Source organism: Myotis brandtii, unplaced genomic scaffold (genome assembly GCF_000412655.1).
Source record: "Myotis brandtii unplaced genomic scaffold, ASM41265v1 scaffold260, whole genome shotgun sequence".
In the NCBI taxonomy this organism is placed as follows: Eukaryota; Metazoa; Chordata; class Mammalia; order Chiroptera; family Vespertilionidae; genus Myotis; species Myotis brandtii.
The window spans coordinates 284,329-309,877 of NW_005359881.1; the positions used below are offsets into that span (position 1 = coordinate 284,329).

Here is a 25,549-nt window from a genome sequence, read left to right on the forward strand (position 1 = left end):
CCTGAGCAGGGCCACCGAGCCTCCGGCCACCCTCCCATGGTCCCGCGTCACCAGACCTCTGTTTGCAGGGAACCTTCACCTCCGCAGCTGCTGTCCTGCGACCCCGGGCAGGTTCGTAAAGTTTCCAGGGCTGGCGCTGCGCCCCGACTCGCTGACCTCAGCGCGGCCAGGGAGCGAGCTGGGGCTGGGACAGGGAGGAGGCGTCCAGCTCCGGGGGACTCTGGTCGCCACGGAGACACAAAAAAAAGGCTGCAGGCGTGCGGGCGCTCAGCAGTTGGGGAAGTCTGGGCACTAGGGGGCGGGGGGAGTGGGAGCAGAGGGAGCCCCCCCCCACCACCACCCATGGAGCGCAGGGCCCGGGGCTGGGAACCCCTAGAGACATTTGGCCAAGGCCGGCTGGAGGGGGCCGCGGGAGGATTGAGCTGCTGGTGCTGGGGGATTGGGAACAGGGCGAGGGTGTGGGGTAATGGGGTTGGGGGCTTGGAGACCTGAGAGGCTGCGCCTGAGAAGGAACTGGCGGCTCAGACTCCCAGCTTTTCTCGGGAGCTGGCAGATGGGAGGGAATCCCCCAGCGAGCGTGCTCCTGGAAGGGGGTGGTGGTGGGCCGAGGGATGGAGGCCCCCGAGGAGCGGGAGGGGGTGGTCAGGGCAGCTGGGAGCCCTGGGGACACTAAATACCCGCCTCCCGGGACTCGCCGAAGTCCCCGCTGGGACCCAGAAAGATGGTGTGTGTGTGTGGGGGGGGGGGCGATTGAATGGATGAAACCAGCATCCGAGAGGGGGCGCACGGGGCGCGCCTTCAGAAAAGGGGGCAGCGAGCTCTGGGGGCCCTCAAATCGGAGCAGAGGGTTGGCGGGGATCGCAGGAGTAGCTTTGAGGAAGAGGAAATACAGAAGTCAGCCTGCCCGGGTGCGCGCGTGTTCCCCGGGCGCGTGCCGAGGGCCATGAGTGTGTGTGTGTGTGTGTGTGTGTGTGTGTATGTGTGCGTGTGTCTGCACGCGCCTGTGTGAGTGTGACCATGGGACTGCAAGGGGCTCCGGAGCCCAGGGACTCTCCCTGAGTGACCCTCTCCCCCAAGGGGGTCTTTTGAAGTTGACAGGGGTTGTTGGTGCTGGGACCTGGGTTGACCTAATACTGCAGGGCTTGGCCCCCAGTGGTGACCTGGCTCTGGGGGCCTCTGGACAGCTCCTGAGACTCACTCAGGGAACATATTCTATGATGTCCTGTGCCCTGACCATGGGACTCCTCACACCGCTGGCCATGAGTGATGCAGACCTAATGCATTATATTTTAGATTTTAGAGAACCTAAGACATGGGTTTCTGCCTTACTCAAAGAATTAAAAAAATGTTTTTATTGATTTCAGAAAGGAAAGGAGAGGGAGATAGAAACATCAATGATGAGAGGTAATCATTGATTGGCTGCCTCCTACACGCCCCCTACTGGAGATGAGCCTGCAACTGGGCATGTGCCCTAATCTGAATCCAATAATGACCTCCTGGTTCATAGGTCGATGCTCATCAGTTGAGCCACACTGGCCAGACACTCAAAGAATATTTAAAAACTAGATGTACTGGTTGTCTTCTTGGGAAATTGTGAGGGAATGCCCTGGAGTATTGGAACTCTGCATGGGGGATGGTGCCAGGACAGAAGGGGACCAGGGAAGATGCTTGGTAGGTGTCAGGGCGGGGCAGGCTGGGAGACCAGCCGGGAACTGGGTCTGGTGGAAGGCACTGAGGACCTGGGGCAGTCACTGGGCTACAGGGTGGGTGGGCCTATTGATGGCCATATCCAACATCCCCTTCCCAGCTCTCATCTCTCTGCCCTTCTTAAGTGCAGCCACTCTGACTGCCTCACCTTCTTCTTTATCACCACGTTCTCTCCCCAGGGCCTTTGCACATGTTGTTCCTCTTGCACAAGGAGCTTTTCCCTACATGTCCAGATGGCTCCCTGCCTGCCTTGCTTCCTTTGGGTCTCTTCCCAGTTGTCAGCGTACAGGAGGCCTTCCCTGAATACCTCAGATAACATCACAACTTGCCACTCCCTGGTTCTCTTAAGTTACCCAGTTTCCCCCCTTACCACTTAATTATACATTGATTTGTTTATTTGATTATTGGGTGTCTCCCCCAGTAGATGAAAGTTCCATGAGGGCAGGGGCCTTGTCTTGTTTACAGGTCCAGAGTCTAGACTGACTCCCAGCACAGTAGGTGCTCAATAAATACTTGTTGACTGACTCAGTTAGAGATGCCTGTTATGGGTGATGCTCACCAGGGGAATATGCCAGCATCGGCGGCAAGTAAGAAGCCCAGGTAGCAGACTTGTTCTTTCTTCCCTGCGCTCTCTCCTGTGCCCAGCTGCTCTTCCTGCAGACCCCTTTCTGCCTTGAGTCGACCCCGCCCTTAGAATTCTAGCCCAAAGAAAGGAACTGAGTGGTTCCTCGGGAGAGTGGTAAGCAGGTAGAGATCATCAAAAACATATAACCACTCAGATCTGGTGTTCATCCCTCTCCTCAGAGACAGTCTTTTCAAAGTGGGTGTTGCTTTAGCCAAAGAAATACTCCCCTAGGAAGAAGCAGACATATACTGTGTCCCACCCTGCTCTCCCAGCAGGTGGAAGTGGGGGCAGAGGAGGAGAGGAGGTGAGAGAAGAAGGAGAGAGAGGAAGGAGAGGGAGGGAGAAAGGAGAAGCTGGGTGGCAGATGCAGGGGGGAAGAGAGAAATGCCCAGAAGAAAAATGAAAGAAAACAGATGAGGGGCTTCTATGGCACTGCTAAATCGTAAGCGTTTATTAAATTACAGTGTTGAGCTAGGACAATACTTAAGTGTTTCAAAGTAATTTACCCCCTGTGGGTGTTTGGTGTAATGGGTGGGGAGAGGTGGAGAAGTGCTTTGAAGCCCTTTGCAGAGAGGAAGTGGCTGGGGGCGTGCCAAGGAGCTCAAGTGTATGCTCACTTGCTTAGGTTAGCACCTTCCTGAACCCAGAAAGTCTGGAGGCAGTCGTTCCCATGGAGGGCTCTCCCTGTCCAGATCTCAGACAGTAGGTACCCTTCAGGCTTGTCACCGAAGCCTGCAACCACGGTTTCATGCCGGAAACCATCCGAATGGATAGTTTGGCTTGGAAGACATTCATTCTGTTGAAGTTGGGAAAGTGGGGAGTTACTGTGCACCACAAAGCCTCGAGTGTTTGCCCTCATTATGCAAGGAGTTCTGTCTCCTAGTCAGCCAGTCCAGCGTGCCTGAAGTGAGGGTCACAGCCCAGGCATGGATCTCAATTTCCATTGATTAGGTCCAGACCAGCAGTTTGACACACAAGAGAGGAGAAACTACAGTGGAAAATGGAGTGTTTCAGAAAACAGACATTGGATCTTAGTGTCAAGTGTTATTGCTTAACTAGAGGCCCGGTGCACAATATTCGTGCATGGGTAGGGTCCCTAGGCCTGGCTGGTGATCAGGGCCGATTGGGGCCTTCTGGCTGCCGGCTGGGGCCTCCCTTCCCCCCCTGCCAGCTACTGGCCGGGGCCTTCCTTTGTTCCACGCTGCCCCCTGGTGGTCAGCTCACATCAGAGCAAGCGATCGAACTCCCAGTCTCTGGGTCAAACTCCCGAGGGGGCAATTTGCATATTAGGCTTTTATATATATAGAATAGGTGTGAGTCATGGTAAAAAAAAATCTGTGTTTATAATTCTGAAGGCCCTAGGAATCTACCTTTTGAACCAGTTTGCAAGAGATTCTGATGAAAGTGGTCATAGTGCTGTACTTTAAGAAGTGCTTCGCTGTCCCCTCCCCTTACAAAAAGCTGTTGGCTTTATCTCCTGAAGAGAGGTTATTTCCAAATGTTGAATCAGATGCCATAAATGCAACAGCCGTGGAACGCTTCTGTTTCCAGAACTTGGTGGAGTGCTAGGCCTGATTTTCACTTCGGAGACGCGGAGAAGCAGGACTTTCATTCGTGATAACTCTCTGGCTTCAGTTAGAGTATAAAGACTGCATATCTTCTTTCCTGTCCAACTTTCAATTTAAAGCTTTTGAGGTCTTTGGAACTTTGCTCAACTTTTTCTCTCCTATTTTACACCTAGGATTACCCCTTACGCATGATTTTAATTACTCTCAGAGTATTGCAAAGACAGTAGTCATCTCTTTGGGGGGGCGGGCAGGCACACTCTGGGTCACATAATTAGATGAAGCATTGCAGCTGACCTAGGTTGGGGACTGGCCAACCAGAAAAGAAGGAGGCTCAGAACTTCCGCACTGTCCCAAACATGAGGACTTTGCAGGCCAACCATCTTGGGGACAGAGTGTGGCTCTGGTGATGTGTGTGGCCTGTGGAAGCATGTGGATGTGCCTAGCACGGCGTTTTAGGTCCAGCGGAACCGGCCTGAACACACGCGGCAACGCTGGTTGGAGCACTCAGTTTTCCGGGTGACTTAGGACGCCTGAGTGCTAACAATCAGAACTCACGGATCACAGCCAGAACTGAAGCCTGCAGAGCACGGGCATGGTCCACGGGAGGTCAGCCTGAGGCTTAGCACCCTCTTTTCTCAGCATTCGCGGAGTAAGTGCAGGGGCCCTTGGAGCGGTTTCTCACTGGCCTGAGGTGGTTGAACAGCCAAGGGTCTGGTAGGAGCCGTGTGGGAGAAGGGGTGCTAGCTCACCAAACAACTCACACAGCAGCCAGCGGCGAATGCCGAGGGGAGAAATTAGTCGGTGTGTCAATAGAGGAGGATTCGCAGTCAGTGCTCTGGGCCCCCACAAACCCTGATTTCCAGAACCTGAGCAAGATTATTATGGGAACCTCGGTTTTAGGAATCGAGACTACAGTCTTGGCTGTTTTCATTCCGGTAGTTAATGCGGGGAACAAAGTCCTCGGTAGGAAGCGCTGGACAACCCACCACTCGTGTTGGGAGCGTTGTGCCTGCTGGATAAGGAGTAGGGTCTGGGGCACCATGATCAGGGAAGGCCTGATTGAGCGCTGCCCCAGTGGGCATGAAGTCACAGCATCCGTGGGACATTTTTCTGCTTGTGCCGACAACTGACACCCTCCCCCTGGTATGCTGCTTGGAAATGATGGGAGGTAGCCAGTATAGCATTGCTGTCCAATTTTATAGGCGTGGCTTGGAGGAATGAAATGTCATGGGTGTTTGGAGAGTAGATCGGAGCCGACACCGGCTTCTCGGCCTCTCGGCCTCTTTTCCCTGCTACTTCTGTCCTGTGGGTCGCGACGCCTGTGTTAGTCACTTGCTCCTCTTGTTTTCCTGGGCTGCCCAGGTCTGAGGCCAGGACCCCCAGGTTGAGCTGCAGTGCACTCCTGGTGTACCCTGGGTGCTGATGGCTGTGCTCGGGGTTGCCATGGCACCCAGGGCTGTGGCTGCCACCCCGAGGCCCAGTTTTTCAGAGCTGGCACCTGCCTTTGGATATCTCACCCTAACGTTGACCTTCTGAGCCTTGAGAATGGAGCCTGCTCTCAGGGACCGCATGCCCATCACCCAAGCTCAGGATAACGAAGCGTATAAGCTAGAAGGCAGTTCATTAACCAAAAACGAGAACGTTGTTTGCCAAGGACAATAGAAACATATTCCTTAGCCAACACGTTTTTCTCTATGGATGAGTCATAATGAAAGCAAAAATATGGGACCATTTTGGAGGAACCAGTGGGGATGAGGGAATACACTGAGAGTATTTTCCTGCTGGCCATACTTGGGCTACCTCTCCTGACCTGTGGGTGAACACCAGCTCAGAGAGCCGGAGACTGTAGGGCAGTTTCCCCCCGGAAGGTGCCGAGCCTACGGATTCTGTTCTTTTCTACTGGCAGGCTGCTGCCTGTGTTACGTTGACCTTTATTTCAGGCGATCTTAACCTCTGCATTTTTCATTTGGGGCTGGATAATTCTCTGTGTGGGCCGCCCTGTGCATTGTAGCATGTTCATTAGCATTGCTAGCCTCTGCCCTGGAGCGGCACCAGCTGTGGTAACTAAAAATGCCTGCACATGGCATTGCTCTGGGTCGGGCGGGGAGGGGCCACCCTCCTCCCAGATGAGAACCACCGCTTCATTTTCTTGCTCAGTTAGACCTTCCTGTGCCATCAGACAGGGCAGACTTTCAGCAACAGTTACAAGGACCCCGTGTTCTGTTTTCTGGTCATTCCTTAGACCAGTGGTGGGGTACCTTTTTTTCTGCCAAGAGCCATTTGGATATTTATAACATTTGTGAGCCATACAAAATTATCAACTTACAAAGTAGCTGCTAAACTTGGTCATTTAATTAACTCACCCCTAATGCCTTGGCAGGGCCAGACCAAATGATTTCACAGGCCTTACATGTTCCCCGGGCCGGATGTTCCCCTCCCCGCTTAGACTGTAACGTGGCTTAGTCACAGGTGGTGGTCTCACTCCTTCTGGCCCTTCCTTTCCTCCAAATGTCCTCTCTAGCTTTCTTCCCTCCTGATTGCCATTGTCTTCCTCACCCAGATTGGTTTCAAGTTCTCATTTCGCTTGTGTTTCTTCCTGGCATCCCTGGCCGGAGAGGACTGAGTACCTAGTGATTGTATGTCGCCGTTTCCTTCGAGGCCTTGGATTCTGTCCGCCGGCTCCCGCGGCAACTACAACCTGTGCATAATGGGAATAAGATAAGCGTGTGAGGGACGGAGGGGACCAAGCCCAGCCTGGCTCATCCGAGGCCCGTGTCGCAGGCTAAGGAAACGTCGCGTGGGAATGAATGAGGGGGCGAAAGGCCTGCTCCTCTGCTTGTGAAACGCCCCTCGGCTGGCTGGTTAGTAATGGATATTGATGTTCCATTTAGTGTGACCAGGACCTCGCAGCGGGTCCGGGGAGAAGCTGGGAGGGACTGCTGCACGGGGAGCCCTTTCTCCTCGGCCCCTTGGATTCCTGCCACATTTGCTTCCTCAGGCAATTATCTGTCACCCTTCTGGGTACCTGCACGTGTGGCCGCTGTTGCTGTCTCATGCAGAGCAGCCTCTCTGCCTTGAGCAGTGGAGCCGTATTGCTGGCTGTGGACTAGGTCTGTCCCCAGCAGCAGCCTCCAGTCCCAGCCCTGTCGCCACCCTCCGCCACCCTCCGCCCTTCCTTCCACCCTTTGTGACTGTTTTAGTTTGCATTGCGTTCAGAGAGCCAGCGTTTGGCTCTAGGCTCTGTGGCTGAGCGGGGCTGGATGAGCTGTATTTTCCAGGCTGCCACACACCATTACCCCTCATTTCAAAGCACAATACATTTCAAAATAATTTTTTCTCCTGATTTTAGGCTTTTTAACCCAAATGCAGAGCCACAGCTGGCTCAGTCCTGGCCCTCACAAGGCATGTGGTTTGGGAGGAGGCTGGTGAAGGGCCTTTGGTTAAATGGCATGTTTTTGGCCGAGTGAAGAGTGAATTCCGATAGCACTCAGCCAGGCTGGTTTGTACTTGACCTCTGCCCACCCTCCCCCTGCCCCGCCCCGCCCACCATCTTTTGGGAATTTGTATAGTGGACCCCGTGCCCTCCTTATTCCAGCTGGGGGCCACTCTGGGGGATGTGACCGAGTTCTCAACGTTTAGGTTCGGGGGATGGAACTGAATCTTTCATAGGCCTAATAGTGTGTGCTGTGTATGGATGTGTGTGTGGGAGAGAAAGCCACATGAGTGCACACACCATACACACACACCCGTGCAGGGCTCCTAAGAATGAAAGGCCTGTAGAAGCAAAGAAACCATTGTCTCAGCCTCTCAATCCTGTGTTCTCCGTGCTTGTCACTTTTACAGCAAGTCAGCACAAATCCCATTAAACCAAAACTGCTTATCAAGGAGTGACTATGTTTCCATCATCTTTAGATGGACTTTCCTGCAGGAAGTGACTTCTACTCATTAGAACTATTTCAGCAATTACTGTCCACTCATCCATTGAGAGTTTGAAAACATTTGTCTGGATTTACATGAGAAAGGCACAATAAAACTTTATTTATTAATTGGTAGTGGGTTTTTTTTTTAAAGAAATGTGTGGCTTACATTTAAAAGGTGTATAAATATTTTCAAATTGAAATATTGCTGGGCTCACAGCACCCATTACAATACTTTGCTCATCCATTCATTCATTCAGCAGCCATTAAAAAAATTGATTTTAGCCCTAGCTGGTTTGGCTCAGTGGATAGAGCGTCGGCCTGTGGCCTGAAGGATCCCGGGTTCTATTCCAGTCAAGGGCACATGCCTGGGTTGTGGGTTTGATCCCCAGTAGGGGGGATTCAGGAGGCAGCCAATCGATGATTCTCCCTCATCATTGATGTTTCTATCTCTCCCTCTCCCTCTCTGAAATGAATAAAAATATATTAAAAAAATAACTAATCAGCTTCCCACATTTTCACAGGCTTGCGTTGGGGTCCATTCCCTAGCCACTCCATTATTCCTCAGGCTAGACTGACAGGCAAGCACCTTCCCTAAGTTACCCCAAATTCGCTGCACATGCGCCCATCTTCCCCTGTGATCTGCAGGGAAGGGACAGTGGTTTCCAGGGGAGCGAAGCTGCCGCTTCCTGGTGAAGCGGCCCAGGTGACCATGCCCATGATGCCTGGCCTCCCCTTTGCTCGCTTTCCGTTATTATATTAACGAGCTAATGACGCCCATAACAGTCCCAGCATAATTAATTGTACCAGGTTTCACTCTCCCAAGTATCCCAGGTTGGACACTTCATTTTATGGCCACCCAGGAGCAGCCCCGTGTCTCCCTCCCTCCGCGTTCTCTCTGGCTACTGCGTCCCTGTGGCTCCTCTTCTATTTTCTGCTCCTGCAGGAAGGCAGCAACCAGCTGACGGGCTCCCAGCTCATTAAGCAGTAGCTCATGGGCCTGTCAGTGGGTAATGGCTTCTATGGAGTGGCTCGGAAAAATAAGCCTCCATGCAGACGCTAAGCTGCCACCAAGCATGGGTGTGAGAGAGAACGTCTCTCCTTGTGCTGCGAAAGGGGTCTAGTTCCCCCCCAGCTCCCTCCTCAGAGTCCCGAGAAGTCACTTCCCCAGTCCCTAAATGCAGCTCCTCTTTGGTACCTGACAAACGACACACCATCCTCAGTGTGTCGCTCTCTCTTCTCCGCAGGGAGGAGATACATGTGGGGGGTTCGGCTGCTGGCTTGTCCGTTGTGTAGTCCTGCCTCTTTACTGTGTGTCAGGACTGGTGTGTAACTTTAAATAGGATCCAATGTTACATAAACATTTAAAGACCCATACAAAGGCTGTATAGTGAAACATACAGCTTTATGTTAAATCGCTGGAGAGTTACATCCATACCAAAATAGGTGTCAGTTTCATTAGGGCTCAAACGTATTCATTCACCTTGGACCCATTCTCCAGACGAGGACATTTACATGTCGGAGAGGCGGCTGCCCACCGTCATGTCCATCCAAACGGAGCCCTCACCTTTGCTGCACACCAGATGGCTCGCTCGCCTACGGCCAAGTCCCCCCTCACTTTGTCAAGTTCATGATTGCCCCAGTTGGGTCTGTCACCTTGGCAGGTGGCATTGAGTGGTCATGCTACTTGAGGAAGGACTGAGAACAGTTTGCTGAGAGAGCTTTGCCTCAGCAGCGTGTCAAAGAGCAGGGTCGGGTGGCAAACCAGCCATGACCTGAGCCAGGCCTCCGCCAGCGAGGGGCAGAGGGCGGAGGGCAGGATGGAGCGTTCCCTTATATTCCCACCAGATAGCGTCCCACAGCAGTAGCCATGGTGTTGTAAGTATTGCTGACTTGTGTAGGGCTATTGAACATCTTTTCAAATATGCCACTAAACATCTAGCTTGTGACCGTGTCCATAAAACAGTCTGAGAATTGGCACTTAGTGGGGAACGATAAGACACATGAAGGTGTAAACAAACATAAGTCGTCATTATGGAAGTCCCTAGGCAGAGTTTATTTCAACATCCGTCTTTCAGTAATGAACAGGCGTTAGCGTAGCTTTTCATAACAAGATCAATGCAAGGCCAGAGAAATCGTAGAACAGCAGTTTTAATGTTGAGATTCTTTCAAAATCTGGAAATCGCAGTGTGAAGAGTTGGGCTCATCCATTTGAAGTGTGAAGTGCAGAAGGAGGTATCTCGTATCGTGCGCAGGGGAAGGAGACTCATAAACGCTGGTCTTCAGGGTGCTGGAGAGGCATGAGTCTGACCTCTAGGAGTGGGTCGTGTGTATTTCAAATTCTTAATGGCTGCTGTGGGTCTTCATGTGCCTCCAGCGTTCGCTTATGGAATACTCTCTCCTTCATGTGTTTACCCACCGGCATTCATTGAGCACCCACTGGCATTCATTGATCACCGCTGGGTGCGCTGGGGGCATGCCATGTGATACATACACAGCAGTATCCTTCCTAGAGAATGAAATAGACCTGTTGCTCATTTCATGGGCTGCTTAGGCACTGGTGGAGGAACTGTGCATCGATCAGAAGATCACACAAGTCAGTGTGGCATTTAAACTGTGCCAAGGGCTGTGGGGGAAGAAGAGATGCTGGAAGGGCCTATGGCAGGAGTTAGTCTATTCAGGGAGGTTAGGGTTTGGAGAGAGAGAGAGAAAGAATGGATTTTACTGTGGAAGGAGGAGACCCTGCCCGTGACTAGCGTAGGTGAAGGTCATGTGTAGGGCAGACTTGGATGTTGAAGGAATCACCAGAGTGGCCAGGACAGCAAGGTCTCCAGGCTGGATTGGACCCGGAGGGCTCATGGCGCCATGGGTCTGGGCCTTTATGGAAAGTGCAGCGGGGCCACTGAAATGTTTTACCCGAGGGAGTGATTTGATCAGATCTTCACTTTGCAAAGGTCTTCCTGGCCCCAATGTGTGTATTTTACATCATTTCAAATGGGTCACAAGGTGCCTCCACTCTTACTACTTTTAGAATCTAACAGTTTCCAAAAGGATCAATTTAGCCGCTAGTATCTCCTTCAGATTTTAAAGAGCAACTGAACTGAGTGCGTTAGCATGGGCCTTGCAAGCACTTAAGAATGATAAAGTACCCAGTGCTATGGTTCTTAGACTTCAAAATGCCAGAGAGTCGCTGGGGACCCAGAAACTGCATTTTAGCAAGTCTCTCCGGCGATTCTCATGCAAAGTGGCCCGGACTCCACTCTGAAAAGCATCCTCCTAGAAAGTGCTGTGGAGACAAAGGAATCACAAAGCTCAAGGTGACCCGCACTCTGGCAGCCAGTGGAGGATGGCACCTCTCTGTGGCCCCGGTTGAACTTGGACCTCATCTCCCCATCCTGGAGGGCTTTTCTGCCAGTGCCCTTGAAATGATGCTAAATCCTCCAAGGTCCTTCTAATTTATTTCCTCAGCCTGTCATATGCAGCTGCCTTCTCTGATCTGTGGCTTAGGATATTTCACTTTCCATTTTGTCCCCGTTTAATGAGAGTCCTTTGATGTGAGTCCTGAAGGCGGTTCTGAGGCTGGGAGGTGGTGGGGAGGCCCGGCCACCAAGGCGCTGCTTGCTGTGCTCTGGGACAGGAGGCGAGTGGGCTGCGAGGGAGACCCATTTGCGGTTACCACAGTGTCTTTTAAAGTTCTACGCAGAAAATGACTGCGAGGGAGCGCGTGCTGGTCCCACGGCTGCTCCCCAGGGAGAGTAGAGCCCAGAACTCCTGCTCAGGTGAAATCAGGTTGAAAGGAATATTGTGGGCAAAGTCAGAACAGACGAGAAGTCACAGAAAAGGCATTAGGCCAGTGGTTCTCAACCTTTCTAATGCCGCGACCCTTTAATACAGTTCTTCATGTTGTGGTGACCCCCAATTTCATTGTTACAAATTGAACATAATTAAAGCGTAGTGATTAATCACAAAACAATATGTAATTATATATGTGTTTTCCAATGGTCTTAGGCGACCCCTGTGAAAGGGTCGTTCGATCCCCAAAGGGGTCGCGACCCACAGGTTGAGAACCGCTGCATTAGGCGATTTGGTGGGCGAGACAGGAGAGTGAAGTACCCTGGACCCATGTTTCCCAGCCAACAGGACGCAGCTCAGCAGTCACCTCCCCTGGGAGCCTGCTGTGATTTCCTGGGACCCCTCCCTGGACACACGGTGCCTCTCTGTGCTGATGTTCCACGTGCTGCGCTATACCGCATTTCACGTGTTTTTTCCTCCAGTGGACTGGCATTCCGGGGGCAGACATTCCCAATGTGGAGCCCACAACAGGCTCTCGGTTAATGTGGGCAGAAGGCAGCCCTGTGGTACACATCCATGCACCCTGGTCCCACTGCAGTCCTTTAAAATGTCCCTCTGTCCCCGAGTGAGGCCTAGGGACACGTGGCTGAGGGGTGGAACTCTCACTGTGCTCCAAGTTGCTGAGGACGGTGCTGCCCGAGGTCCCTGGGACTGAGGCGTGGGCCAGACCAGTCTCAGCTGTGGCCAGGCCAACACCGCCGGCTGTGCAGTGGGCTCATCCTGCAGTGGCCATGGTGATGCTCTCCTGTCGCTCCACTGCGCCCACATCGGCCTGGATGGAGGCACTTTCCGGAGGAGGAAACCAGCATGTCATCATAATAGCACTATCTGCAGAAGTATTTTGTATTTTTTGTTGTTGTTAATTTTCATCCAAAGATATTTTTTCCATTGATTTTTAGACAAGTGGCAGGGAGGGGAAGAGAGAGAGAGAGAGAGAAACATCCATGTGAGAGAGACACATTAATTGGCTGCCTCCTGCATACTCCCTGACCTGGGGCCAAGGATTGAACCTGCAACTGAAGCACGTACCCTTGACCAGGAATCGAACCCAAGACCCTTCGGTCCTTGGGTCGACACTCTAACCACTGAGCAAAACTGGCTAGGGCTGCAGAAGTATTTAGTATTTGTTCCACATGCACCTACTTACCATTCTCTCCCAGTCTCCCAAAGCCAATGGGGCAGCAACGTTAGAAGACCCTAACGTGGAAGGATGTTGAAACCATTTCTTGGCATAAATCCTGAAACTTCTCCCCTCGGTGCCTTGTCCATGGTTCAGCCAGCGGCGAATCTGGACAGTGTTTCTCCCTTCCTCCCCGCCAGTGTCTGTGGCAGCCAGGCATCCGAGACATCCTGGAGGCTGGGACCCTCACCACAAGGGCGGCTACCACATCTCATTCATTACATTCTGGGAGCGCCGTGGCCTTGATAATTTATGTTTCAAGGCTATAATTGCACACTATTTTTCTAGCAGCTCTCAGGGGTTTCGGCCCGCGATTGAAACTTGATAGGTGTCCTGGCTCTTCACTGTTGGAACGATTTCCCCTGACGTTCAAGTGCTGAGCTGAGCTCATTTCTCTTAAACCAAAAAGCAAACCCCACTGTACGCGCCCGAGTCCGCCCTGGGAGTGAGCCTGTTCAGGCCTTTGGAGCCACAGTCTCGGACCTTCCACTGCCCTTTCTCCCTCAATTAAAATAACCAAGTAGCTGCTCGTTTCCCCAGGGCGGGTTCTGCCACTTTCAGCGTCAATCTATTTTAACTGCACTCTGGGTCTGGGGAAAACAACCTCAGGACGGGATGGGGGACCCACTGAGTGGATCTGAGCTGAACGCCACCCGTCACCTGAACTGCACGAGCACCGACTCCGTGTGGTGAGCGAACGGTAATATTTGGGGTCTCCTGGAATTAGGGTCTGTTTGGAGCTGGTGTCTAGTAGTCCCCACATAGGGTCTGATTGGTTCCTCTTCCCCAGTGACAGTCTCCCTTTGAAAGGCCACAGGTCCCTTTGAGGAAGGTTGGGAGCAAGGCCAACAGCATACACTTCTAGCAATTACCAGGGTCCTTCTTCAAGCCCTTCATTGAAGGGGGTCTGGGTCCATAAACTGGTTCAAGTCTGGGAATTGATGGAAGGGTCGTGACTCCGTTTTTATGATTCAGGTCCAACTTTCGTTCATTTGTCACAGAAGTTTTCTGCTTCTGAAGATCAGGTGAGAGTGCAGTAGGCTTCCCATCAGTTTTGGTTCTGGAAAGACCATAATTAGCCAGCGTCATAGGTGTGTGCAAATCCGACCCTTGTGATTGCTGCCTTGTTTCTGCTGTCTGTCCAGCAACCAGGCCACCCTGGAAGAGGCTTACATAGTGCCCTCTCGCTCCCTGAGGCATCTCTCCCAGCTGCGTTGGTGAGGCAGTGACTGAGGCAGGGTCTCCAGGGACCAGGTGGAGATTTCTCATCACCTACTTGCCGTGGGCAAAATCATGATGTTCTCATACCTTCTGTTTGCATCATTATTGAGCTACTCATGCTGTCAAGGCTACATCTTAAATTTAAACCCATTTGGCCAGGCTGGCATGGCTCACTTGTTCAGGGTTGACCTATGAATCAGAAGGTCATGGTTCGATTCCCACTCAGGGCACATGCCTGCATTGCGGGCTCAATCGCCAGAGGAGGGTGTGTAGGAGGCAACCAACCAGTGATTCTCTCTCATCATTGATGTTTCTATCTCTCTCTCCCTCTCCCTGCCTCTCTGAAATCAATAAAAATATATTTTAAAAGTTTAAACACATGTGGATGAGGATGAAGGAGGCCTGGGGAAAGGGTCACACTTCATCCTAAGAGGCGTGTAGGCTCCATACACCACTCTCTTCCTTCCGCTTCAGGGATAAGCACAGGATGTAAATTAAAAAGCAAAGAGCTCCTCTCCTTAGCAGCGGTTAATTTGTGTATTTCTCTACTTTCATCTGTGGGATTTTTGCATTTTTGGAAGCATTAGGGTGCAGCAGATTCCCTGGGGCCTTTCCCATGCGCCCCCTCGTGTCATTGGCCTGATCTTCAGGGTGCAGACAGACTTGGACAAGGCCTCATGCTCTGAAATGAAATGTCACCGCGGATTCTGGTTCCCGATTGTCGTTTGGGTGACGTGGCTGTGACAGGCTCTAAGCACATACACCGTTGTACCTGGTTCTGCCCAGTGCCCGTCTGTAGTCGAATGTTCCATTTAGGCCGCTGAGGAGCAACGTGACGGGATTCGTTAGCCTCTTGCCAAAGCTCCTCTGAAGAGTTATTTTTGTATTCATACAATTTTAATACTTGGGGATAGGCTGTACCATTTTCCAGGTGCCAAAAGTGATCATTCATTGTTTTCTTTTTTTTTTATTATTAGGTGCTATTTTAGCTTCAAAAATAGTTTATTTTTTATGGGCCGCGCTGTGCCTTTGACCCAGTTCTTTTCCCTGGGATGGTGTCCTAGGAAGACGAGGTTTATGATCTGAATGATACCTGGAATATTAATTCCTTTCAAATGAAATCGCTGACCGCGGCCTCCTCCATCACACGCGCACACACGTGCTCCTCCCCGAACATGCCTGCTTTCTGTTAAACATGCCTTGGGAGTCCCTTGGGGAGAAGGGCTCCTCTCCCTGTTTGGCAGGAGGGAGCATCTGCCATGGCCTGTGGGATGCAGCTGGGAGCCACGGCCTCTGAGCGGCTGAGCTGGGCAGCGCTGTCCTCTCCGCTCCTTTCAGCAGGACTGTCCTGCCATTCGTGGGGCGGAGGGGGGTGGGGGGGATGGGGACAGGGACGCAGGCCCTGCCGGAATGAGAGTGCCGTTCTCAGGAGTGAGCTGTCAGCAGCCCTCTCCTCTGACTGTAATTTGCTGCAGCCTGGAGATGAGTAAGTGACAGCTATGAAAAGGGCTCTAGAATAATTGCAGCTAAAAGTACAAACCTGAGAGCAAAGATTTCATAGGCTACCGCTCATGCTTGTTTCTCTTCACGGAAAGGGATGACTGTTTGGGGTCCACAAAATGCTGACGCAATAGTCTGTCGTTGGTGTTTTGTTTATGACTCGTCACCACATTCTGTGTGGCTATTTTTGCCATCTCACGGGGGCTCTGCTTTTGCTGACAGCACATTGGAGTGGTCCCTGCCAGCCCACGGTGAGGTGGCTGGGGGCTATGTCACCTGAGGGACTCAGTTCCTTAACATGAGCTTTTCCTGGGGTCGGGGTAGGGGGACAAGGCGTTCTTGTTCTTGGCTGGGTGTCATCATGCCTGTTAGGTGCTTTTTGTGAGATTTAGTTTTAGAATATGAAAGTCTTAGGCCAAAACATACCTTTCTAAATTTTATTTTTTCCATCATCATTTATTTATCCCCTCTATGTCCTCTTCTACCTCCACCCCTGCCCCGCAATCACCACACCCAAAACATCTCTTTAAATGTGTCTCCCCGTCGCTCAGCCAAGGTGGCTGACCCTCGAATTGTCATCTTTTTACCCCTATAAATTGAACTGCAGAAGAGTTGTCCATTTTGGCAAACAGTTTTGTTCCAAATAAGGACCCATATTAATTTGCTTGGCAGAGAAAGAGAGTGGAAGTATCTGAACTTGAGAGAGAATTCTCAATGCCATTCTTGCTTTGGAAGCAGCAGCCCAGCGTGCCCTTGGCCAGCTCTGGTTTCTGGCTGGCGCGTGGTGTGAATCTCGCTTCTGGAACGGGCGCCTTTGCTGGTCTGAACCGAGATGGGGGCATCAGGCAGCATTTGCAAAGGTGAACTTGTGATGTTTTCAGGAGAGAAGAGAAAGAATGTTTGATTAAAAGGATCTTGGAGGCCCTAAGTTAACGTTTCCTGGCGTGTGGTGGTGAGGATGAGTTAGGTATCCAGGCTGGCTTTTAAAATAGATATAAATAATTAATTATTCATTTTAGTGCATCTCAGAAAAAGTACACCAAGCACATCAAACCTGTGATTTCACAGGTTTTCTTGCTTAGGCTGAGACGAAGGTAACGAATCTTAGAGAAATAAGGTTACATATAATGGGGCTGGGAAATGAAGAACCTGTGTTTTGCCTGTGATGTGGCTAGAGAGGCACCGAGGTGCCAGAGCCGGCTTAGTGGTGGCCTTGAGACATTTGTGAAGAGTGACTAGGACAGCTAGCCTTGGCCACGAATTTACTGTGTGATGCTAAGTGATTTATATTGTTCTCTCCTTTAATCCGCAGTTAACTACAGTTCCTGGGGTTAACTACCCTTAATATTCTCACTTTATAGGTAAGAAAACTGAGTTTAGGGAGAGTGAGTAATGTGTCCAAGGTCACAGAGCCAGGAAGAGGCGGAGCTGAAGGGGAGGGGAGGAGGCCACGCCCGCTGATCTGGAAGATGTCCGGGAGGAGGGATCCTGTTGTTAGGAGGCTTCAAGGCCTGGGGGGCAGATATTTATCAGGAGCTTAAGAAGGCTCTCCTGCTTGGCACCAGGGACCCAGCGACTTGCCTGGAGACTTTTGTGAGCCAAGGGTTTTGAAGTTTTATTGGAGTGGGGAACTCATAGGGCTTTTCTGGGGAAATTCACTTTATACATTAGTAGTTCAATGCTGAGAAGCCTGTAGTTAGAAATCTTTTTTTTTTCTTTCTGTAATATTGATGGCTTTCAAATTCAGTTAACCACAGGTTCCCTTTTTCTCCAGTAAAACCTGGTATGTTTTATAGAACCCATATTCTCTGGAGCACCCATGTAGGACCCAACCTAATCCTTTTAACTCATTTTACACATGAGAAACTGGAGGCCCATGATGGCTTGGTTGGCAGACTTTGCATCATTAATTCATTAATTTAACAGATATAAATCCAGCGTCTCCCTAGGAACTGGAGTATAGCAGGGAACAAATGAACAAGTCAAAGATATCGGAAGACATATCAATAATTGTAGTTGATGGTAAATCTGTGAAAATTAGAAATCCTTACTTTTCTGCATCTTCTCACAATAGAAAGCATGCCTATTTCATCTCCATTTTCTTATTTTCTAGCATGGAGCAGGAATGACCCTTTAATTTATATTTGTGATTAAATTAATGAGTTGTTGATGATTTGGGGGGCGGGAGTCTTTCCTATTCTGTTACAAAATGGCCAATTAAAAAAATTGCTATAAGGTTTGGTGTATATTCGGTGTGTACCGCACACCAACCGTTAAAACAAAATGTTAAACAGAGAATGTCTGAGAGGTGCCCAGATGGAAGTAGGTGTCTTGGTCACCTCTGTTAAGGAGTCCGGTTTGGAGTAACAGTGACGTGAGATAGTCAGTAGAAGATGGGTTATTTATGAGAGAATCCGTATTTGGAAATCATCTCTGTCAGTTTCTTAGGGTTGCTAAAGTGCCAGAAGCTCTAAGGTTCTACTCCAGTCCCAAAGTCTACAGATTCCTGAGGAGTTCAAGGTTTGCTCAGATGTAACAGAGGTGAGTCACCGAATCTTAATGAATGGCCAGCCCTTCAAGGCTGGAGTGAGGGGGAACTACTGTGGGTCCTGAGCAAGCTGTTTGGTGATTTTTGGAGCTGTGCAGCACACTGTGGCCTTCCAAGTCTCTGCCCTTGGAAACGGAAAAGGACTGATGGGAGGGTGCATGGCTTGCTCCTGTGCATTGTACATTGGAAGCACACCCAAATAGCTGATGTTGGTACAGCAGGTGGGGTCTGTGAGTCCCCTGGACCAGACGTTCTGAGCTGCCCGGGTGGCCAACACTAGTAGAAAGTCAACAAACTAACTAGTAGGAAAGATAAAGTCAACCAAGCAAATGGCTTCTCCATGGGCCTAGCTCCTTCTCAAAGGAATTTGCGACTGAAGCAGACCGTTCTGCTGTGGAGGAAATGCCGACCTGATGCTGGCATGCTCACGGTGCTGGCACGCTCACGGCTGACTCCAGTTTGCTTTGTTGTCCTGGGAAAGGGAAGTGCCATGCGGGACCTGCTCCGTGTTCTACAGGGGAGGGGGCTCCCTGCTCCCGAGGGGCCCCCACACAGGAGGCCCATGGATTACCACCTAGCACGGCCCTCAGGAAGCGTGCACTCAACACTTCAGCCCAAGGAGATCATTTCTTCTAGTCCAGTGATGGCGAACCTTTTGAGCTCGGCGTGTCAGCATTTTGAAAGACCCTAACTTAACTCTGGTGCTGTGTCACATATAGAAATTTTTTGATCTTTGCAACCATAGTAAAACAAAGACTTATATTTTTGATATTTATTTTATATATTTAAATGCCATTTAATAAAGAAAAATCAACCAAAAAAATGAGTTCGCGTGTCACCTCTGACACGACACGTGTCATAGGTTCGCCATCACTGTTCTAGGAGATGGGTGTCCTGGACTCCAGGGAGGGCTAGTCTAGTAGAGGACACTTTTATAATTTAAAACAAAAGAAGGGGAATGAAATATGACAGCATCTGTCAAATTCATATCTAGGTTTCTCATGGAAATCTAGGTTTCCTCAAGAGGGTATTTTCCTCAGAAGCAGTTATTTCATTCTGCATGGCTTTATGGATTATTATAAAATCAGACTTTTTTTTTCTGGGGAAAAGAAGAAAAAACTTACATAAAAAGGTTAGGAATTGGGATAGATGTTTGAGAAGTAAAATGAAATGGACAGCTGTGAGTTTTATTTAGCCTTAGAACTGAAAGCAGACTTTTAGAGGTTAGGTAAGGAGATATGGGCTTCATCGTATCTGTAAGAGTTTACTGTGGGCTGCTAGAGGAATGTCTGACTATAAAGAATGATGAAATGATGGCCTATGTTATCGAAGGGAAATGGTGGACTTTTCTCTCTCTCATATTTTTAGGAAATAATCTGTAACGTGGAAGACATTAGTGCAGGGCAAAGAGCATGATGCCAGGAGCCTGAATGAGCCAGGCCTGAATCCCACCTTCTCCATTTGTTAGATACGAGAGTTGTGTGAGTTGTGTGATGCTTTTGGGCCTCAGTCTCTTTATCGTGAAACCTCCAGAGGATGCTATGCCATGCTTGGCAGGCCTGGCACCTGGGGCGTGCCCAGGACATGACAGCTGTTATTATGAGCCATGAGTAGAACAGTCAGTACCACAGTGGTGGCCACCTGCCTGGAGAGCAGCTTTGAAATGCCCTTTAGAGGTGCTTTCAGACCGGACGTGATTTAGTGTGGCCTCATGCTTGTCTGAGGGTTTTTATTTTATTTTCAAAGAAATCTTATAATGCATCATTACTAGAATGCATTTTGGAGTTTTACAATCCGTTAGCTGATTGTAAAATTCTGAAACCCTTTTCCTAAATAGGAAGGCGGGTGTTGCCTGCTTCCTCTGTCTATTTGTCCACCTGTGTAAGGATTTTAAAATTCACCTGGACATTTAAAATCACAAAAGCCCGTGGCTCATGACGAAACAAAACTCCCTAAGAGTGGTGCGTATTCCTGCCAACAGCTGACTCCTCCAGGAGGCAGGAAACCACCGGCTTCTCTATCAGCGCTCTTGGTGTGTTGAGACTTGCACCAGATCCCTTAGGCTACAAGGAAGCACAGATTTTTTTGGGTGGAAAATCTGATGAATTAAGCCAGTAATATCCAACCGCTTGGCTAGGGACATGTAAATTCTTTGTATAAACTCACAGAAATGGCTCTCTGGGGGCTGGAAAAGACTGATAAATAATGCAAACGCATTCCTCATTGAATTTATTCCTCTGGATGCTCTCTGTGTGATTGGTAATCGATACACAGTGTTTGCTGGCTTTGTGAAATTGTTCCGGGCCGGTGTAAGGATGAGTCTGCGGTGTTGAATTAGAGGAACGCTAATTCCCTAATGCCGGGATCGGCTTTAATCTTGTTAGCCAGATGTTGTTGCCATTAGAGCCAATCAGTCAGACGGGGCCACAGATATCACAGTTGCACAATGCGATTGGCTTGTGAGCTGCATTCTCTGAAGGCCACCCTTGGTGTGGGGACAGGGACACCACTTGTCTGCATCCTGGGAGCACAGCTTGGCTCCCTGGTCCACTTAGGAGCCCCCCTGCCTGTCACACATTAACCATCGGGGCTCTGGCTCCTGCGGTGAAATCCTGGTCTGAAATTTGTAAACGCCACGCTCAGGGGCCGGTTTTGGCCAATGAAAGCGGCCCATCCCTCTGGCAGGCCCCTCTCCTGCTGCTGTTCACGAGGCCTGGCTCTGAGCCCCCTGCCTGCTGGGAGAGCATCCGGAAAACCCACAGCAGTTCCCCCTTTTGATAGAGCTTTTCATTCTCCATCTTTTCCGTCTGCAGCTCCATCCGTTGGCTGCACAGTCAACCCCAAAGAAGCCAGGGTTGAATTGAGATGCCAGTTTCCAAACAGCCTGGTGTTGGGAAGATGTGGTTCGAGTGGAGCATCTCCAGCCTGGAGTTTGCTCAGCGGTGAAATCTGGAGGCCTGTCCTCACGGGAAAGATTTACAGCCTCTGGCCGGAGCCTCTGTGGCCCCGCTGAGCGGTGATGTTTCTATCAGATGCTCCAGGAGGTGGCTGGACACAGAGCAGAGCAGGTTTCTGAAGGGTGTGCGCGACCTGGAGCCCTCCTGGCTGATATTGGAAAATGTGTGTGTGCCGGGAGATCAGGAAATGTGTGGTGGGCAAGGCAGAGAGAGAGTGCAGTTGGCGAGGAGAAGAAAATGGGGGGAGGGGGAGCTGTTTGAGAGAGAACTTGGCTTCTATTTTGTATTTGTGTCTGTTTTTCTCTGGAAATGGGGTGATGTGTTGGCGAGAAGCTTCTGGCTGCTGTCAGAGATATGAACATCTGGGCCGCTTTGCAGGGAAGTCAGGGTCCTAAAGTGTAGCTGCCACTCAGTCTGCTGATGAAGGGAGTGAGCGTCCGCTGCTCAGACCGTGTGTTTAGCAGGGAGACGTGGCTCCTGGCTCAGGACGTGGCTTTTAAGTAGCACGTGGCAGAGCGATGTTCCAGCCCTGGAATCTGAGGCCGGCAGACAAGTGCGCACACTTGGGGCCAATCAGCTGTGCTTGCGTGGTGGGAAATGAGGAGAGATGGCTCCCAGCCGGTGTGGGTCAGTGGCTGAGCATTGACCCATGAACCAGGAGCTCGAGGTTTGATTCCTGGTCAGGACACATGCCTGGGATGTGAGCTCGATCCCCAGTGGGGGGTGTGAAGGAGGCAGCTGATCAATGATCAGTGATTCCTTCTCATCATGGATGTTTCTATCTCTCATTCCCTCTCCCTTCCTCTCTGAAATCAATAAAAATATATTAAAAGAAAATAAAGAAAGATGCCAAGTGAGCACGGTCATTGTGACACAGGCATGCATGAAGAGCCATCAAGAGGTGTGGCAAATTCTTTCAGGCCTTTGCTAGTCTCCTTTGCTGATGCTAAATGCTGTTGCAAGGACCCCAAACTATTGGATGACAGCAGAGTCAGTGTCGTTGCTGATGACTCTGAGCCCAGTGCGGGGCAGTGCGGGGGCTCTGGGCATCGGCAGCGAGCCGGCACACTGCCGCCTTCTCTACCTGTCTTCCCTCAGCCAAGTGCAGTCACGGGGGTAGCGGGTGCAGAGGAGGCTGGCAAGTGTCGTTCAGCCCTGGGCCTGTGGGAAATGCGGCTGGTTTATTGTCTCTGCACGGCCCTTCACGTTCTTCCCAGACAGGCATGGAGTCAGGTTTTGTGGGGTCTGAAGCCTATGCCAGTTTGGGGTTCACCTTAGAAACGAACAGGAAGTTAGGTATACAGATGCCTATTTCCTGTGTTTAGAATGAGAATTGGAAGGGCTCGATCCAGGGAGAGGGCCTGCAGGTAAAGGCCCCTTAGCATCACAGCGAATGCATCTCCATTCCTGGTGGCCGAAGGTAACGTGTGGTTTCCCTACTTGCAACCTAACCTAGCTGCCCTCGCCCGTGCTCCCCCAGAGCACTCAGTACCAGGAGGGAGCACCAGGCTGGCCACCCCAGCCGCCTGCAGAGTGGACATCGCTCCCGCCTCCGGGGGGAGCCATTGGCCCTGTGCACTGAGAGCCCAGGCCCGTCCTGTGCTTTGGCCTGGGCAGGGGTCTTACCTGTGGGACTCTGTGTGCTGTCAGGGGCTGAGGACAGGGTGTGGGGCAGGTTCAGAGTAAAGGAACCCAGCCCCCTTCACTCCATGTTTCTTACTGTTCCAAACTGAAAATTCCCTGCACTTGTAAGATCAGCATAAACAGCAGGTCCCTCAGTGCTGGGGCCAAGATTAGTTGAGATAATGCATTCGAGGCGCTTAGCGTAGTGTCTGGAACTTAGTCAGAGCTTCCTAGGCATTATCTGCCTTTTGTTATCAGTCACACCGGGCAAAGATTTATGTTTGCAGTTGTGCAGTCTGCATTAGTCATATGTAAAAAAATGCACACATTTTAATTCTCCAGTGACTGGCAAACGCTTGAGTTATGGCTCCATGCAATGGACTAGTACAGTAATTATAAATGTTTTATGCAAAGAAAAATGCATATAATAAGTGAAAACAGAATGATATGAAACATTGTGATCTGAATTATGTAAATAATGAGTACATTAAGAATCACAGAAATTATGAAAATGTTCTCATTGGCCATCTCTGGATCACATAGGATCAGACTTGCTTCTCATCTTTATAGTTTTCTGGACCTCAGAAATTGTTTGTAATCCTATAAAATAAAACCCTAATATGCAAATGAACCGAACTGCGAAACGACAGGTAGCTGTGATGCCCACTGACAACCAGGGGCAGACACTCAATGCAGGAGCTGCCCCCTGGTGCTCCGTCAGAAGCTGGGCTTACGGCTGGCGAGCACAGTAGCGGTGGTGGGAGCCTCTTCCACCTCCGCAGCAGCTCTAAGGAGCAGCGAGCTGAGTGGTAAGGAGCGAGAGTCCTGGACTGCGAGAGGGATGTCCTCCTGCTGGCTGCGGACATCACCTGAGGGGTCCTGGACTGTGAGAGCGGACCGCCCCCCTCCATGCACCTGGCCTTTAGTTATTTAATAATGATATTACTGATCCTCCCTTAGAAATAGCAGTATTGCAGCCTTAACTTTGCCTAATAAGTTACTGTTTGGAAAGTGCTATCACATCACATTTAATTTTCAAACAACCCTGAGAAAACAAAAAAGGAAAACAAAACTTACAGTTTTAATGGAAAAACATAAAGGCACCCAACCACTAAAGACATTGAATGTACTGAAATTTCTGATAGCATCGTCACAGAAATCTCCATCTCCTCCCTCATGTTTCCCAAATTAATTCTGCTCTTCACCAAGCACTGCGTCCGAGGTCAAATTACTGCACTCCTCTCAGTTTACACAGTGTTCTACTTAGATTTTTAATGACAGCATTTTAATGGTGTAGACCTGCATTATTTTTCATGAAAGTTCTAGAATAGAGCTCGGGACTCCAGCCTAGTTCTACTGGGAAATGCTCTCTGCATGTCAGCCAGAAGTTTAGAATGCACTTGGGTCGGAGCCTGCTGCTTCTTGAGCAGCATTCCCTCTGCTCCCTGCCCCACCCTTCCCTGTAGGTTCAGCTCTGGGGTTGGGGGTGGGGTTGCAGGAGGCGTCTCTAGGACCCTGGGGACCAACACCTCCTCACCCTATCACACTGGGTGCTCTTCTGCCCTGGCTGGCTGGTGCTCTGTACTGGGCTTCTGTCTGGTTCTCTGTGCCAGAATCCTTGCTGGCAGCCCCTCCTTCCTGCCTCACTGACCCTCTCCTGCAGAAGCTGATGTGAGCCACGCCCCCAGCTTGGGACCAATGGCTCCTTATAAGACCTGCCTGGAGACTTCCCTGATTCCCACTACCTGCCTGTACTCGGGAGTACTGTGTCCCTAGATTCACCTCTCCACACTGGGCCCGCCTGATGCTGCTGCCTGAGTCTCGTCTGCAGGTGCTGACCTGGCTCCTGCACGGAGTCGGAGCCTCCTGGCGTTGACACTCAGCAGGTACAGAATTCTGCTGGGGCAGTGATGTCCCCGCGCCCCAGTGAGTGTGTGTGTGTCTCTCTCTCTCTGCTCTCAGCCTTGCTCGGCCCTGGGGCCTGGGCAGATCCATTTCCATTCCTGGAATCCCTCGGAGGGCCTCACCTCCCTCATTGCAATGAACTGGGCCAGGCCACGAGCTACTGAGCCTTGGAAAGACAGTCTGCTTTTATGTGGTTAACGGCTTAGGGGACTTCAGGGGGGCTGGGAGGTGGGGGACCAGGGGTGACTTGTGCCAATCTATACTTAGGGGTAGAGTCCTCTTATTTCAACTTTGATTTAAAAAAACACTATTCATGGCAGTTCAAAATATGTTGCACTTCCTACCAGTAACATTGTCAAGTCCGGAGGAGTGTGTGGAATGGAAGTTTTCTCTTTCTTCCCCAGTAGGCAGGCCAAGCGGGAAGTGTGGGAGGGAGCGGGTAGGAGGTGAGAGCCGGATGCTGGGTTAGATTGCTGGGGCTGCCTCACCAAATGGCAGCAGGCGGGTGGCTTCAACCAGACATTTGTTCCCTCACTGTGGGAATGCTGGGCCTGCAGGGTGAAGGTGTTGGCAGGCCCGCCCCCTTGGGTCTCAGCCGTGGACCCTTCCTGGTTCTCCCAGCGTCTGGCGGCCCCAGGCTTTCCTTGGCTGGGGCAGCCCCACTCCTTTCCTGCCTCCACGTTCGTTCGCATGGCCTCTGCCTCCACAGGGCATTTTCCTCTTCTCAGGGCCCAGTCACATTGGATCGGCGTCCGCCCTAATGACCTCACCTTGATGTGATTACTCCAAGGGCTCTGTTCCCAGGTCAGGTGACATTCATGGGTGCTGTGGGCTACGACATCAGTGTAACTTTTTTGAGTTCAACTCCTGGCAGCTGCCTGCGATTCAGTCCCCTGTGCCTGCCAAAGGAGTGGCCACCAGCAAGACCGCCGTGGGCCTCCGTGTC

At 50.8% G+C, this 25,549-nt stretch overlaps 1 protein-coding gene across 2 annotated transcripts in view; it reads left to right on the forward strand.

Moving 5' to 3' along the window:
* The first annotated feature begins 6 nt into the window (after window positions 1-6).
* The window catches only part of ELMO1 (engulfment and cell motility 1), a 402,414-nt gene continuing 376,871 nt past the window's right edge, over window positions 7-25,549 (forward strand). For both annotated transcript variants that reach the window (XM_005868063.2, XM_005868065.2), the window contains exon 1: window positions 7-111. The gene's annotated coding sequence lies outside the window, so the exon portion shown is untranslated. The remainder of the gene's footprint in view (window positions 112-25,549) is intronic.